The sequence below is a fragment of the Aulonocara stuartgranti genome (genome assembly GCF_965226115.1).
Source record: "Aulonocara stuartgranti genome assembly, chromosome: 6".
In the NCBI taxonomy this organism is placed as follows: Eukaryota; Metazoa; Chordata; class Actinopteri; order Cichliformes; family Cichlidae; genus Aulonocara; species Aulonocara stuartgranti.
Window position 1 is genome coordinate 3,479,745 of NC_138944.1, and position 14,034 is coordinate 3,493,778.

The following is a 14,034-nucleotide window of genomic DNA, read 5'->3' on the forward strand; positions in this document are numbered from 1 at the left end:
AAAGTCTGATCAGTTTCAGGTCTTATTGAATAAGGTGTTATGAATATTTTGGAAATGATGGTCCCATCCGTAGTAAAATATGTAATAAAAACATAATAAAAGTGTGTCTGTGGTGTTAGTGAAAAGTAGCAACCATGGTTTAAATAAAAGTCCTATTTAAATGAAACCAAGAAGAAAAAAAGAAGTTTGTGTGGAAACAAAAGTTGCAGCTTTGTGAAAACACTCGCTCCATCTGAAGCTAAAGGGAGAGGTGAGTTTATCACCACCACGACAAACACACATTAACGATGTAAACATTCAGCACTTTCACAAAAACTGCACTTCAAGCCTTTAAAGTTTATAGGAAACGCCTTGTTTAGCTTTTGTCATCCAGGCGGTTTTGAAGCAGTTGACCAAGTACACTTCTCCTTAATCAAAACAGGAAACTGATAAGAGTCGAGAGTGTTGCACAAACGACGGAGTCTTTCATTTCAATTTCCCGCAAAAGAGAAAGCGAGTAAAGCCACCGAGAGCGCATGGGAGCTCAAATATGCAGAGCTCATAGTTTGAGGACTAGATCTAAATATAAGTTATGAATAAAATCTCTCATTAAAATATATTTAATTCTCCTATAAAACCAATAACGACGCTTGGTTTTCCGTCTCCCTGCAAACTGCCAAGAGCAATAATTCTATTTCACAATCCTCACCACCGCAGCCAGGCTAAAACATAAATTACTTTGACAAATATTTTTCCAACAACCTCAGTAGCCATATGTAGAACTGAGCTCCGGTGGCAGGGCAGGAGCATGACTTAATCGCTGATGGAGATTCCAACAGGGAGCAGAAACCCAGAGGACTTGGATGGACTAAGAATATACAGTGATCTCTCAGACCTCTTTGGGGTGAACTCTGCAGGGCAAGCCTTGCAGCTTACAACGCATAAAGCACAGGTGATACAGCCTTCTGTCGACACCTCTTTTCATGTATGATATGCGATCAGACGACCGTACTCTGTACTAATCTTTTCTCTCTGCAGTCAAGTCGTCCTATTAAAAGCCCGGCTTGGTAACATGACCCATGTGGAGCAGTCATTTCAGTCACTCTTGTTATTCCAGCAGGCAGCTGTTGTATGTTCCTCCTCAGCTTGATTCCCCAAATCCGAAGCCCCCTCTTCCCACCTCTTCCCCACAGCCCCATGAGCTGGCATGCTGCGGGGTCGGCTTATTTTGTAAAGACAAACACTTAGGAGCTGATCTGTCGAGCGACAGGCAGACATGATTTGGCAAACAAAAGCGAGCGGCAGTAGCTCAGAGCCAGTTTAACAGACTCGTGTTGGGATTGTAAGTGACATTTACGCTGCCCTCTGGGATTGGTTGCGATCAAGGCGCTCGATAAGAGGTTTCCTGTGCTAGCCCAGCCTTATTCTTGATTTGATGCGGGAACCATTTGACCCTGCTTTTCAGAGCGTTACGTAGTACGTAGAAACTTTGAACCCGTGTGGCCTCATCCTCCCTTATTGTGTGAAACCCTGATTGAGAATGACACACCAGCTGGTCACCACACTCGCACACGGGGAGATTATCATTGCTCCGACTCTGTCACACACTCACTCGTTCCCTTCGTACCCTTCAAAGTGGGCCTACTAGTAGCTCACACACACACAGTCCAGTTTTAGCTACCTATGTGATCGTATCTCCTTGTCTACAGCTTCTGTCAGAGCTCATAAAGAGAGAAGGAACCGGGCCAGAGTAAACACGGCACGGTTTAAGAGAGAGGCCAACCTTCAGCTTTGATGAAGAGGTGAGAACAACAACAAGTATCACTTTACTCATGCAGCTCAATAAACATGGAAAAATCTGTCTTGGTGGTGCATGAGGATTATAACAAATGTGCAAATGATTAGAAGCATTTTAAGGGGTTCAGTTACGGGGCAAAGGTGAAAAAATAGTTTGGGAAATATGACTATTCTCCTTCCTGCCAAGAGCTGGATGAGAAGACGGACGCCAAGGCACTATGTCCACACGATAAATATGAAGCAGCAGCCAGCGGTGATTAGCTCCAGCGGTTCATTCATGTGGAGGAGTTTCTGTGTTTCATACAAAAAATATCCCATTGACACAAGCTCGTCAGAATAAAAGAAGAGAAGAAGAACAAGAGCACGTCGAAGCAGCAAGCAACAACATATCCCAGAGTCCTGTTGGCCAGTCGACGTCACAAACTGCTTTGCTCTGCGTCGACACAACAATCTGAGGTTATTAATATTTCACACAGGAAGAGTTTTTCCTGAAGGTTTGCTGCAGTTTTCCTGTTTCAAGAAACTGCATCAGTGTGTGTTTATATTTAGTTTAAACGATGTAAACATGATCATTTTACGCAGTAACTATTTTGTGTGATGCATGAAAATTATCGAATCTATTATCTGTACCATTAGTGATTTTGTTCACCTCTGACAGCGACTGATCTGCTTCTCTTTTTTTTACCCTCCTTTCATTGTAGCACCATCAAGGTCATTTCATTGTACTTTGAATGAATGGATGATTGAATGAATGCCTCACTGACATTCAGTAATCATGCATTTCTGCACCTACTCTGGGAAGCTAAACGCAAAGAAATTCTTCTCAGGCGAGAAGCCATTTAGTACCATTTGATTGTGTTTGAATTTAAAGTGTCACTGTCAATAAATGGCAAACAGAGCAAGCCCCGCCCCCCCCAGTAAATAAAAAAAATATAACAGGCTGAAAACCTTGAATCCCAATGAATGAATGAAGCTTCATGTTTTCCGGATGTGCCCGTCTCTTGAGCTTTGAGGACACGTTCTGCCATTCTGAACCCATAAAATGCCAAATCTTATAAAATTTCCTAGAAACGTCTCTGTCGACCCAAGCATTAGTATATTTTATCACAATATATATTGTTATTGCTTAGTTTACAGCTAATAAAACATGTTTGCATGTTTGTGTATTAAAATATAATTCAATTGAATTGGAGTTCACTGCCTCTCCCGAGTATTTATGCGACTGCTGCATATTGTGTGCGGATTTGCTCCTTTTTCCTTTTAAAAGCATCACGTTCATGTCCGTCATTGTTCCACTTCATCAGCGTTTCCTTTTTGGCACCGCAGTTCGCCAGTGTTTGGAATAATAGGCATAATTATTCGAGTGCCATCTTTTCTCTGACATTATAAGTCATTTTGCTTTTTCTAATTCACCTGCAATTAGGGCCGCGTTGGAGCTCTTTATTTGTTCCTCATTTTGATGAAAGCACAATACATTTTAAATATACTGTACATGCAATTGCATTATGAAGGCCTGGTTTGCTGCAGCTGTAGGAGCTGATGTAACACTGGGCACAGACGCTGCAAACGCTGAACGCACACCACCAGAAGCCTTGAGGAAGAAAAAGAGGGATTAGATAAAGAAGACTTTTTTTATATCAGAGGCATGTATGCAATCGCTTCCTCTTTTAGCCCCCAACCCCCATCTAACACTCACACTGTGCTCCATCTACATGACAGAGGACTTCCCCTGAGGTGACCTCTGCAGCAAACTCATCACTAATGTGTTCTGACAATCAGCTCCAAGAAAGTGCTAACAGAGCAATGTAATGGTTAAAACCAGCCCGGCTCTCATTCATACCTCAGCACTTTAACCTCAGCGATCTAACCTGGCTGACTTTTGTGAGGACAAACAGAAGATGACATCGGACAAGCCGTGGCTGCGTGGGCTTGTGAGCCACAGATAAGTTCAGGGCGCTCTCATTGGTTTAAAAAGACTTTGTGGGAGGGGCATAATGATGAGAAAAATTGAGGTTGACCAGAAAACATGTTGAAACAACATCTGAAACTTGTGACTTGGAAGGATAAACGGAAGAAGATTGCATTTAAAAGAAAATTACAAACTTCTGATAAACTGTATAACAAAAGTGATCAGAGCCACAGACTGTATGTAAAAAAATATCTAGTCATCGCAACATCACTCTGATGGTCACCTGCCTCCATTATTAGAGTCAGAAGTGTTTTTCTTTATTTTTAAACACTTTTTTAATTTCTCAAGTGTGCAGCTGTAAATGCTTTCATACACTTGAGGATAAAAGCTGCAGCTTAAACACTAAACACTAGTTTAAACACTAGTGAATGATTTATTCATGCTTTCTAAAACTATACAGCTGGAAATCTTTAAGATTTTTGATGCAGGATTTTTTGTGTAAGAATAGATAAGATGAGGAAATCTGGTGCATTACACAAAAAAATGAACGGAAAGGGAAGCATGAACTCACACAAACAGGTCATTTTGTTGTCATGCAATCGAGGAAAGTTTAAATCTGCAGCACATTTCACTTTTTGTGCAACACAAAAGATTCTTGTAGAAGAATTACAGCAGAGGGAAGTAATGGAATCACCACCACACAGTCACCAAAATGTCTTTTCCCTCTGTTGTTAATTCTCTGCTTCTCTTTGACCTCTTCCCTTTACACTCTGTGGTGATGGAGGGAGCAAATGAGGCACAGACTTGCTACCCAGCTGCAGTGTTGACCCTCTGGGTAAGACAGGAAGGTCTCTGGCCTGTTACCCACATGCAGCACTACCAGGTTCGTGCCAAGCACAGAGCCGGGGGTGGGCCACGCTGACGTGCTGCCATTCACCCACTGGGACCAATCTTCAGCTTCTACGCTCGCCCTGGTTTGACTGTTGAAGCCACCTACGTCACTCGAACTCGGGTGCTATATTTAACCACGTGTCTTTCCTAAGGCATATCAGTCTGTGGGCCTTTTTTGACATTTGCAGCAACATCAGTTAAAGTTGTGCAGTCTCTAATATAATAAAGTGACGTATGCGTGAATGACTTTTATCTTTCGCAAATTAAGATATAAAAATGTGAAAAGGCCACTTCCAGGATTCAAATTCTGCTCTTTGTTTTAAGTGAGAACGCGGGCAGCTGAAATGCATAAATCCATCCATCTCTGCTGCACTGACCTGTCTACAAACCAACAAACAGCAATGAGATACCAGCACAGGGCGGGATGAGATGTGGAAGCTGACATCTTTGATATGCATCACACACAGCTGTTATCACAACTAAGCTAAGAAGAACATGTCATCAGTCTTAGGCCATGATTCAGCAGGTACCACCATTGTGCAGGCACAGGAAAAACGTGCAGACTACATGCATCAAACTTGACGCCTGACCTGTGTGTAACCTTTGCCTGATACACAGTTAAGACTGCAGTTAACTGATAAAACTGCTGAAATTACAGTGTCCATGCGCCTCAGGCGAACCACACAGACACTCATCAGGAAAGAGAGAAGCCAGGAGGAAACTTAGATGAACTCTGAAGAAACTCAAGTCAGGAAGTAAAAACACAGCAAGTCACGAAGAAAAATAAAAGAAGCCTTCAAAATAAAACAGGAAGTAAATGAAAGACAAAAATAAAGACAAAGGGAAACAAGGGAACAAAAGCTAGAATAACAACAAAGGAAAAACTAAACTCATGACAGATACTAGTGTAACAGTGTTTTTGTGATATTATTCCACTTGCCACAAATATCAGTGTAATGGGGAAACAGCGCCCCCCCTCTCGGTGTGGCTGGTTAGGTGTGGCTGGCTGCAGTAATCGCTGCCAGTCTGCCGTAGCCATACGAGAGGTGAGTTGTATTGTTCCGCACACAATATAGCTAAGTAGTACAGACCAGAGGCGGAGCCAGACATTTGAAACACCCGGGGCTTAGCCCTAAAGGGTAGTATGCATGTGGGATTTTTTTTTTTTTTGGGGGGGGGTAGAAATGACTGAAAGATTAATAGGCTCTGTTTTGACTTTTGTTCAAAAAAAACAATGACTTCATATAGGGAAAAATATTTATCACATGTGCAAGACACCTTAAACTAGTTTTTTAATTAAGCAGCGAGGCAGAACAAGGTCAGGGCTGTATCAAGACACGAGGACTAAACCCCAATTCAACCAGACCCAGAACTGATCCGGAATTAAAACAGGACTACAACAGTTCAAAACCAGGACTACTGAGGACTTAACCAAGACAGAACCAGAATCAGAACTAGATGATAGTAGCACTAAAAATCATCATAGACCTGCACTACACTTATTTTTTTAATTCTACCAAAGTACAATATTTAGATTGAGAAAAGTTTATATAATTATTTAGCCTTGTTGTGCAAACAAGCCTGCAAAACATAATAAATATAGAATTTGAAAAATAGCAAACCTAAAAAGAAACACTAGGTACTAGATACATGAGTACTTATGATACAGTTATACTTTTGGTAAACAACCATTTGACTAACATGTGTGTCTCACCTGCTCTTGTTCATCTCTGTTCTGTCCTCATTCTCCATCTCCCTCTCTCTCCCTCTTTGTTCCTCTCTCTCCCTCTCTGCTCCTCTCTCTCCCTCTTTGTGCTGACAATCATCAAATATACAGTTGAAACCAGATATTTACAAACTCTTCAGATCAAAACACAAACACTTTTTTAATTGTAAGATCAAATCAGACTAAATGTTTATTTTTTTAGATTGATAAATATAAAAAACATATTTGTTAACTTTGAGAGTAAAGAGAGAAACTATCTGTATTTCTTAATTGCAAATGGCACCAAATTGTATTCAAACTGAGCCACACTTATGGAGCTCCACAGTTCTCTTCCTGGTGTTTTGGTTGACATCTCTTGATTTTCCCATTTCAAAAAAACAGGCTCTGTGTTTTGCCTTGTATGCATCCACAGCTGTGCCACCAATTTACTCACATGGACTCTACTAACCTATCAGAAGCTTCTTCAGCTCAGAATGGAATCGTCTGCAGTTTTCTTATTAATTAACAATAAACTTAGTGTACATTTACTCCTAAATTTGATGAAAGTGATAAAATATAGACAGCTCTGTCTCTCTTTATTCTGACATTTAACTAATTCAAAATATATTTCAATATTTATCTAAAACAAAAGTTTAATCTAAATTGATGTTGTACAGTAAAAATGTTTTATGTTTTCTCCCTAAAGTGTAAATATCTGGTTACAAATGTGAATATCCTGCTGTGTACTGAAATCCCTCTTGTTTTGCATAGAAATATACTGAACAACATACAAAGCATAATATATAAAATAACATTTACCTGAGTTTTTTCTTTGAAAGAAGCCTCGAATGTCCATTCTTATATTTCAGTACATAACTGAAACCGATTTAGTCGGGGAGGGTAAGAACTGAAAATATGAAATAAACACACGTAAGCTAAGACTCTCTAAAAAAATAGCATTTGTTCGGATTTTCATTTCGCCATTTGTTGATTCACTTGAAGAGCAAGTAAAATAATATTGGTCAAGTGATCAGTTTCATATCAATCTTTCGTGATGCACCGTCATATTTACATTATTTGTACGGTATGAATGATTTGCTTTGGTACCTGGTCAAACTTAAGCTCTCCTTAGTATGGCTGGCTCCGTCTCTCCAACAGCGCACTCACGGGCAGCAGCTGCCCCGCCCCCTCGCTCAGTCGCTTAGTGCCTGAGCTTGGATCATACCAATATCAGGGGGGGATTCACGCACAGTCGTAAATTCCCACAGTGTGCACTATGTGCTTCGAATATTGTGTGTACTTTTTGTTTTATACAGTTGTCAGCCAGGCATCTAACTATGAAAAAATTACACTCCAAAATACCCCGGGCTTCTGACAAAACAACCCGGGCTTAAGCCCCGTAAGCCACCCCCCCGCTCCGCCCCTGGTACAGACACATAAAACATGTTTGATTAGCTGACGAGCACTGAGTGTAATAAGTGCTTAGTGGACACATGTCCAACACCAGTTTTATGTACTTTTCATTTGTTTATTAATGTGTGAAACTATATGCTAAAGCGGAATGCTAATAGGGTTGCCAACTCCCTGAAAAATAAATAAGGGACACCTCGTGGCCAGGGCCGGGCAACCCAGTTGTCTTCACCCTTCCCAGTGTGGTAGCTCTTTTTTTTGTGTGTGAAATTATTTTTTAACCATTTGACTTGAATTTGATTTAAGCAGATGCATATTCTTTGTGATATGACCATATAGGAAACAAATGATCATTTAGCCATTTATTTTTAGCTCAAAATGACAACATTAACACAGTAAAACAGGTCTCTTTCTTAAACAGAAGCCTGTCATGCTTAACTTTTGAGAATATAAGTAAATCTTTCTTTAAAAGAACTCTGTCCTGCTTAACTTAAAATTATATAAATTAATAGAAAGCAATAGAACGAAAATCATTCTTGTAACTGTGCACATTTAGTGCATTTAGTACAATTGGCTTCAGTTGAGGTATTATTTCAGCTTTTCTAATGCTAATCAGCTGCTCCTGTTTGTAAACCCACTTGTTCCCATGATTACGCATCTTAACTCATCATCATTATTCATCTATGTATTACTTTTATGTATTAGTCATCTATTTGTTGTAATCATCCATCCTTGCAGTTGTTTATTACACAAAATAAATTATATTATCACACTTCTGGCCACATAGCGCTGATATTCACTGCACATGCCCATATTAACCTTAACCAGAGGGTTTAAAAACAACAAACCAATGTTTACATACCATATCTGCTTCTGCCGTGGCCTGGTGGACAAGAAATTGGTTAAGGGTTCCCCGAGCTTTCACGCCTCTCATGTTCTTCATGTGCCCACCACTAGAAGCATGCCTATGGAAAAAGTGCGCCGGCACACAGTGCAGTGCGTTTTATAGGTGTTACCGTGCACTTTTCCAGCCAGGTGTTTCCCTTTTCCCATTCCTCCCTGTACTTTTGCAGCCTTTTTTTCTTTTCTTTCTCTGAGCAACAAACATTGCTGCTCTAATGCTGGGCTCACACTGTGCGATTTTTGGCCCATTTTGAGAAGATTTTTGAGTCGTGCGACCGATTTGGTGATCGGCCCGATTTTGGCCTTCATCGTGCATCGTGTAGTATACGTGGGGTAACGAGAAGCGATTAACACCTCGAGCAGCTCCCGATCATCAATCGCTCGTGAGGGTGTCACCACAGCCGCTCACATTGCACATGCGCAAACACGTAAACGTCGGTGAAAAAGATGGAGCAGCACGGCTGTGCAGCGTGTGATCTGGACACAAGCGATGGAGGCACAACTTGTAGAACTTTGGAAAGCTCATCCGAGCCTTTTCCATGTGGCATCACAAAATTATCACGACCACAACAACCGTGAAAATAGTTGGATCTACACTGCTGCTCATTCACAGCTGCCTGATCATGTTTTTCATTAGCAATTTAGCAAAGTTGATGGTGGTGGTGTGTCTGTGTGAGTGAGAGACAGAGAGAGCGAGCGACAGATTTTCTGTTATAACCTTCATTTTATGGAGGCACAGTGTGAGCACTCAGGTCGCATCAGAGCATCGGGCGGTATAGTGTGAGACCTGCATCGTGACCTACCAACTTTTAACCCCTGCGAGTCAATCGTGCAGTTTGAGCAGGAGCTGAATAACGTGACTGAAAAAATCGCACAGTGTCTGCCCAGCTTTAGGTGTACTGTCGTCCGAGACTTGCACCGCAGTGTCGGCGTTTGTTCCCCTGTTGGCCATGCTTCTTGTTGTGGTCATCTGTTGTCTTCCGGTATTTTCTCCGCAAGCGACCTTTCCTCGACCAATGAGATGAGCGGTAATCTGAATTGTCATACTCGAATTGTCATAAGTGTGCTGTCAGCTCATTGGTCACAAAGCAGGAGAGGGGCTGGGAATTATGTTTTCAAACAAAGCGTTAATTCCATTAACATTTATAGACTACTTTTGATTCTCACTGTATTACGGGACAAAGTGCGTCCCTTATTAGCTCAATACGGGACGTGTACTTTTGTTTCTAAATACGGGACGATTCCGTTTTTTAAGGGACGGTTGGCAACCCTAAATGCTAATGAGATGTTCTGCCGTAGTGTGCTGTGCGGAGTGGTGTGTGGCGAGCCATTTGCACTGATACAACACCGTTGTTTCCATTCAGGAAATAAAGTGGCAACGATCGATCAGAGACTCCTTGTCTTTTTAAAAACACAACACAACGCAGAGTCGAGGAGTCTGTTTGGGCCGAACTGTTGCAGCGGGATGAAGCAGAAACCGGTTACACTGGTGCCGTGACCCCAGCTCCTGCAATCCTGCAACCGCAACGGGGGCCGTCTACTTCCTGGAAGGTGGAAAAGTCGCGGGAGACTGGCTTTTCTTAGTCCCGCCATTTTCTGCGTTCTTTAGAGACATCGGGGCGGGGCTCTGTGCTTTCTTTTTTTTTTTGGAGAGTTAACAAAAAAAAAAAAAAAAAAAGAGGAGGGATACATTGCCATGGCAGATTTTCCCAGTTTTGGCAGGGGAAGGGGGGCAGAGGCAGATCAAGGTTGCTGACAGCCCCAGTTTCCTCCACACCTAAGCCTGTCCTTGCTGAGTTAAATGAAAACCCTATTGTTGGGAACTGTGATGATCTACAAAATACTAGATCAGAAACCAGTCCCACAAAAGAGAACCTTTATGCAGAGATTGCAACGCAAATTGGGTTTTCTATTGGGGAAAGCATTGCCTCTTGTCTTGAATCTCGGCTGGGCTCTGGAGTGGGAAACAGTGTTGTTGGGTCTGCCAATAATGTGTTATCTGAACCCTCACTATTGAATGTGATTGTAAAGTCTGATGTTAAAGAACCTGTGTGTTTTAGAGGGGATGGCTGTGATTCATGCAGTGTTCAGGAATGGGAGGGAAATGATGATGACTTTTTTTAAGAGAAGAGGGGTACCAGTTGCTGAACAAGCTGATGATGTGCTAAGTAAACTGCTGGGGAGGGCACGAGAAATAGTCAAGGTGGGCATACGTAGTAAGCCATCTGTGTGTCTTGAGAGGGGCCCAGAGCCCATTTTTGAGATCTTAAAGCAGCACTTCAGTGACACTGCCTGTTCAAGCATGCCTTTAGCTGACTTTTATGCAACACTACCCAACTCAGGTGAAACACCGTTTGATTACTGGCTCAGGTTGAACAGAGCCATGGAGGTGACTGAAGACTGTCTGAAGAGACAAAATAAGTCCTTTGCATATCTGACAAAAGAGCTGACTGCTATGTTTATCCGCCACTGTCCAGACTCAGAACTGTCTCTTATTTTCAAGTGCAAGCCCCTGCAGCAGTGGACGGTTGCTGATGTGCACCAGAAATTGCTGGAGCATGGCAAGGACCGGAAGTGCACCCCTCAGTTTAGTGCAGTCAGTGCCTTGAGTTTTCAGCAACAGGAGGTGAGTCCTAATGTGCAGCAGGCGACAGGCAACAGTAAGTGTATTACACCATCACCAACCTCAACATCACTTACCGACCTTCATGCAAAACCACCTACTGATCGTCTTGATCATGTGATAGCCCTGTTAGAGAAAGTCCTGGAGGGACAGCCTCGACAAGCAAAGCTGCCTGCTAAGGATGATGTAAGGGCTCCCCGGAACCAAACACACAAAATTGTGCCTTGCGTGATTTGTGGTGACACTGAACACTCTACTAGGGCTGCCACAAACGATTATTTTGATAGTCGACTAGTCACCGATTATTTTTGCGATTAGTCGACTAATCAGATCATCATCCATTAGACGTAAAACTACAGCTTATTGCACCAGCAGCATCTGCTCTTATATAACTATCATTAGCTTACAGCTTTAAGTGTTTAAGGTCTGTGCTAACTAAAAATAAAGACAAGATGATAGTTTATTAAATTTTAATGAAATTTGCAGATTGTTTCGGTGAAGTTTAATAAACTCCTTGCTATCTAAAATCTAACAGGACACTGGAGTATATTCTGGAGCATCTCACACTTCTGATAATCAGCTGTCTGCTTGACGTTTATTCAGCTGTGTAAAAACTATAACTTTAATCTCAGACAAACTGATTTACTCAGGAACAAATAAAATACTAAAAAAAAAGCCAAACAATAACATTTTAAGTTATCTAAGTGACTCATATATATTTAACCTGAGTAGCGAAAGACGGCGGTGGGTTTGAAAACGATTTGCGGGGAGTCCGGTGTTCTCACGGCGCTAGTGACCTAGCCCCCGGCTCGCTAACGAGCTAGTGGGTAACAGATGTCTCCGAAAACGTCGGAGCGCTTTTGAAAATATGTGGTGTCCTGATAAACTGAGCAGATATTTGAGGTTTACACAGCTACATTCTCGCCTGAAAATATGTTAAACGTTTATTTTGTGACCCAGAAAGAATAATAAGAGTAACATTAAAACTAACTAGCTGCCGCCATTGTTGGAAACTGCGCTGGGCCGCGCTATGAATTCTGGGACACAGCTGCTTCTTCTTCTTCTTCTTCTTCTTCTTCTTCGGGGTTTAACGGTAGCTGACATCCTTGTACATGCAATGCTGCCATCTTCTGTTTCAGTCCGTTATTACACTCTTAAATCCTGCCACTTATTCCTGCGTCTTTTGTGATCTTACAAAGCTTCAAACGACGCGTCGACTATTAAATCAGTCGTCGACGATTTTGATAGTCGACGTAATCGTGACTAGTCGACAAATCGTGGCAGCCCTACACTCTACGTATCACCACTGTAGAGCCCATCGGCTATGTTTCATCTGCCATGCTGGCGACCACACACGGGCTCAATGCCCCAGGGCCGTGTCTGTCAGAGTGAGGGGGCCTGACTCAGCCACCCAGCAGCTGGGAAACTAGATGGCCTACATGTGGAGGGGGCAAGTGTTAGGCCTGAAATCGCCCCCAAAGAGGATGATTTTGATGATTTAGAATCTGTATTACACACTGTTTGTGAGGAGTGCCAGCTAGGCCGGAGACCCATTCTTCAGAACACACACAGACTAAAACAGCATGATGAGCTGTTCTATGAAAATGTGACCCTGGGTGGCAAAGTGTCTGTTAAAGCCATGCTTGACAGTGGCTCTATGGCCTGCACCCTCAGCACCAATATGATGCCCCAACTATTACATCATGCAGTGCTGCAGACCCCCACCTTGCAACCCACGGATGTCGTCCTGATTGGCTGTGGTGGTTCGAGGACAGTTCCATCAGGTGTGTGTGACATTACAGTGGAGATATATGGCTGTAAAGTTGTTGTGCCAATGTTGGTGATTGCAGGGCAGAATGAGGACCTCATTTTGGGCAGTAACCTAATGAGGTATCTGAGTAATCGCCTGAGGGAAGAGGGACATTTAGGAGAGGAATGCAGCAAGACTCTGAGTGCAGAAGAACAGCTTAATAAAAATCTGCTGAGTTCAATGTCAGGAGTGGTGGCCCCAGGGCATGTTGGTGATAAGATCGGAACTGTCAATCTAAAGAGAGCTGTAACATTAGAGCCCTTGACAGAACACCTTGTTTGGGGCAGGCTGCAGCTAATGAACAATGGGGAAGTGGGCAGTGCTGTCGTTGTAGAGCCCACCGGGTCAAGGTCTGGACCGAGGTCAGTTATGGTTGGGAGAACTGTAGCGCATCTAAACAGTGATGGGTGGCTCCCTGTGAAAGTGCTGAACCCCTTTGACAAGCCGATAACACTGAAACGGAACATGAAGTTGGCTGACGTGTCCCCCTGTGCAGCAGTGGAGAACTTCAGCCCCACTGGCTCCTACTTGCAACAGAACATGCAACGGTCTACTGGCCCAGCTTGGTGCCATGATGAGCAGAGTCTAGTCACTGATGTTTCCACTTTGCCAGATGTTTCACCCTCACAGGAGGTGACAAGTGGTTGTAGCCCCCTACATGCAGTGCTGCAAAATCTGGGGCTGTCTGATATCGACATTGATTCATGTGCAGTTTCGCCGGCTGGCAAAGAAAAACTGGTTGGCCTTATAGCCCAGTTTGAGTCTGAGTCTATCTTCTCGAGAGACAAGCTGGATTGTGGCAAGGCTAACGGCTGCCTACATCGAATTCGAGTTGTGGACGACAAGCCATTCCGGTTGCCATGCCGACGTGTGTCACCAACTCATTATGAAAAACTAAGACAGGCTCTGAATGACATGGAGGAACGAGAAATAATTCGGAAGTCTTGCAGTGAGTTTGCATCACCCCTGGTCTTAGTTTGGAAGAAATCCGGTGAGTTGAGAATCTG

The 14,034-nt window shown here is 42.8% G+C and overlaps 1 protein-coding gene and 1 long non-coding RNA gene across 5 annotated transcripts in view; both read right to left on the minus strand.

Annotated features, from left to right (window-relative positions):
* Positions 1 to 14,034, minus strand: part of kcnq5b (potassium voltage-gated channel, KQT-like subfamily, member 5b) — a 146,687-nt gene that overhangs the window by 114,058 nt on the left and 18,595 nt on the right. The gene's annotated exons all lie outside the window — the stretch shown is intronic.
* On the minus strand, positions 5,758 to 7,699 carry LOC309708579. Its single transcript, XR_014277297.1, has 3 exons — positions 7,389 to 7,699; positions 7,101 to 7,188; positions 5,758 to 6,391 (listed from the first exon to the last, which is right to left on the minus strand). It is a non-coding gene; the product is annotated as an uncharacterized lncRNA (long non-coding RNA).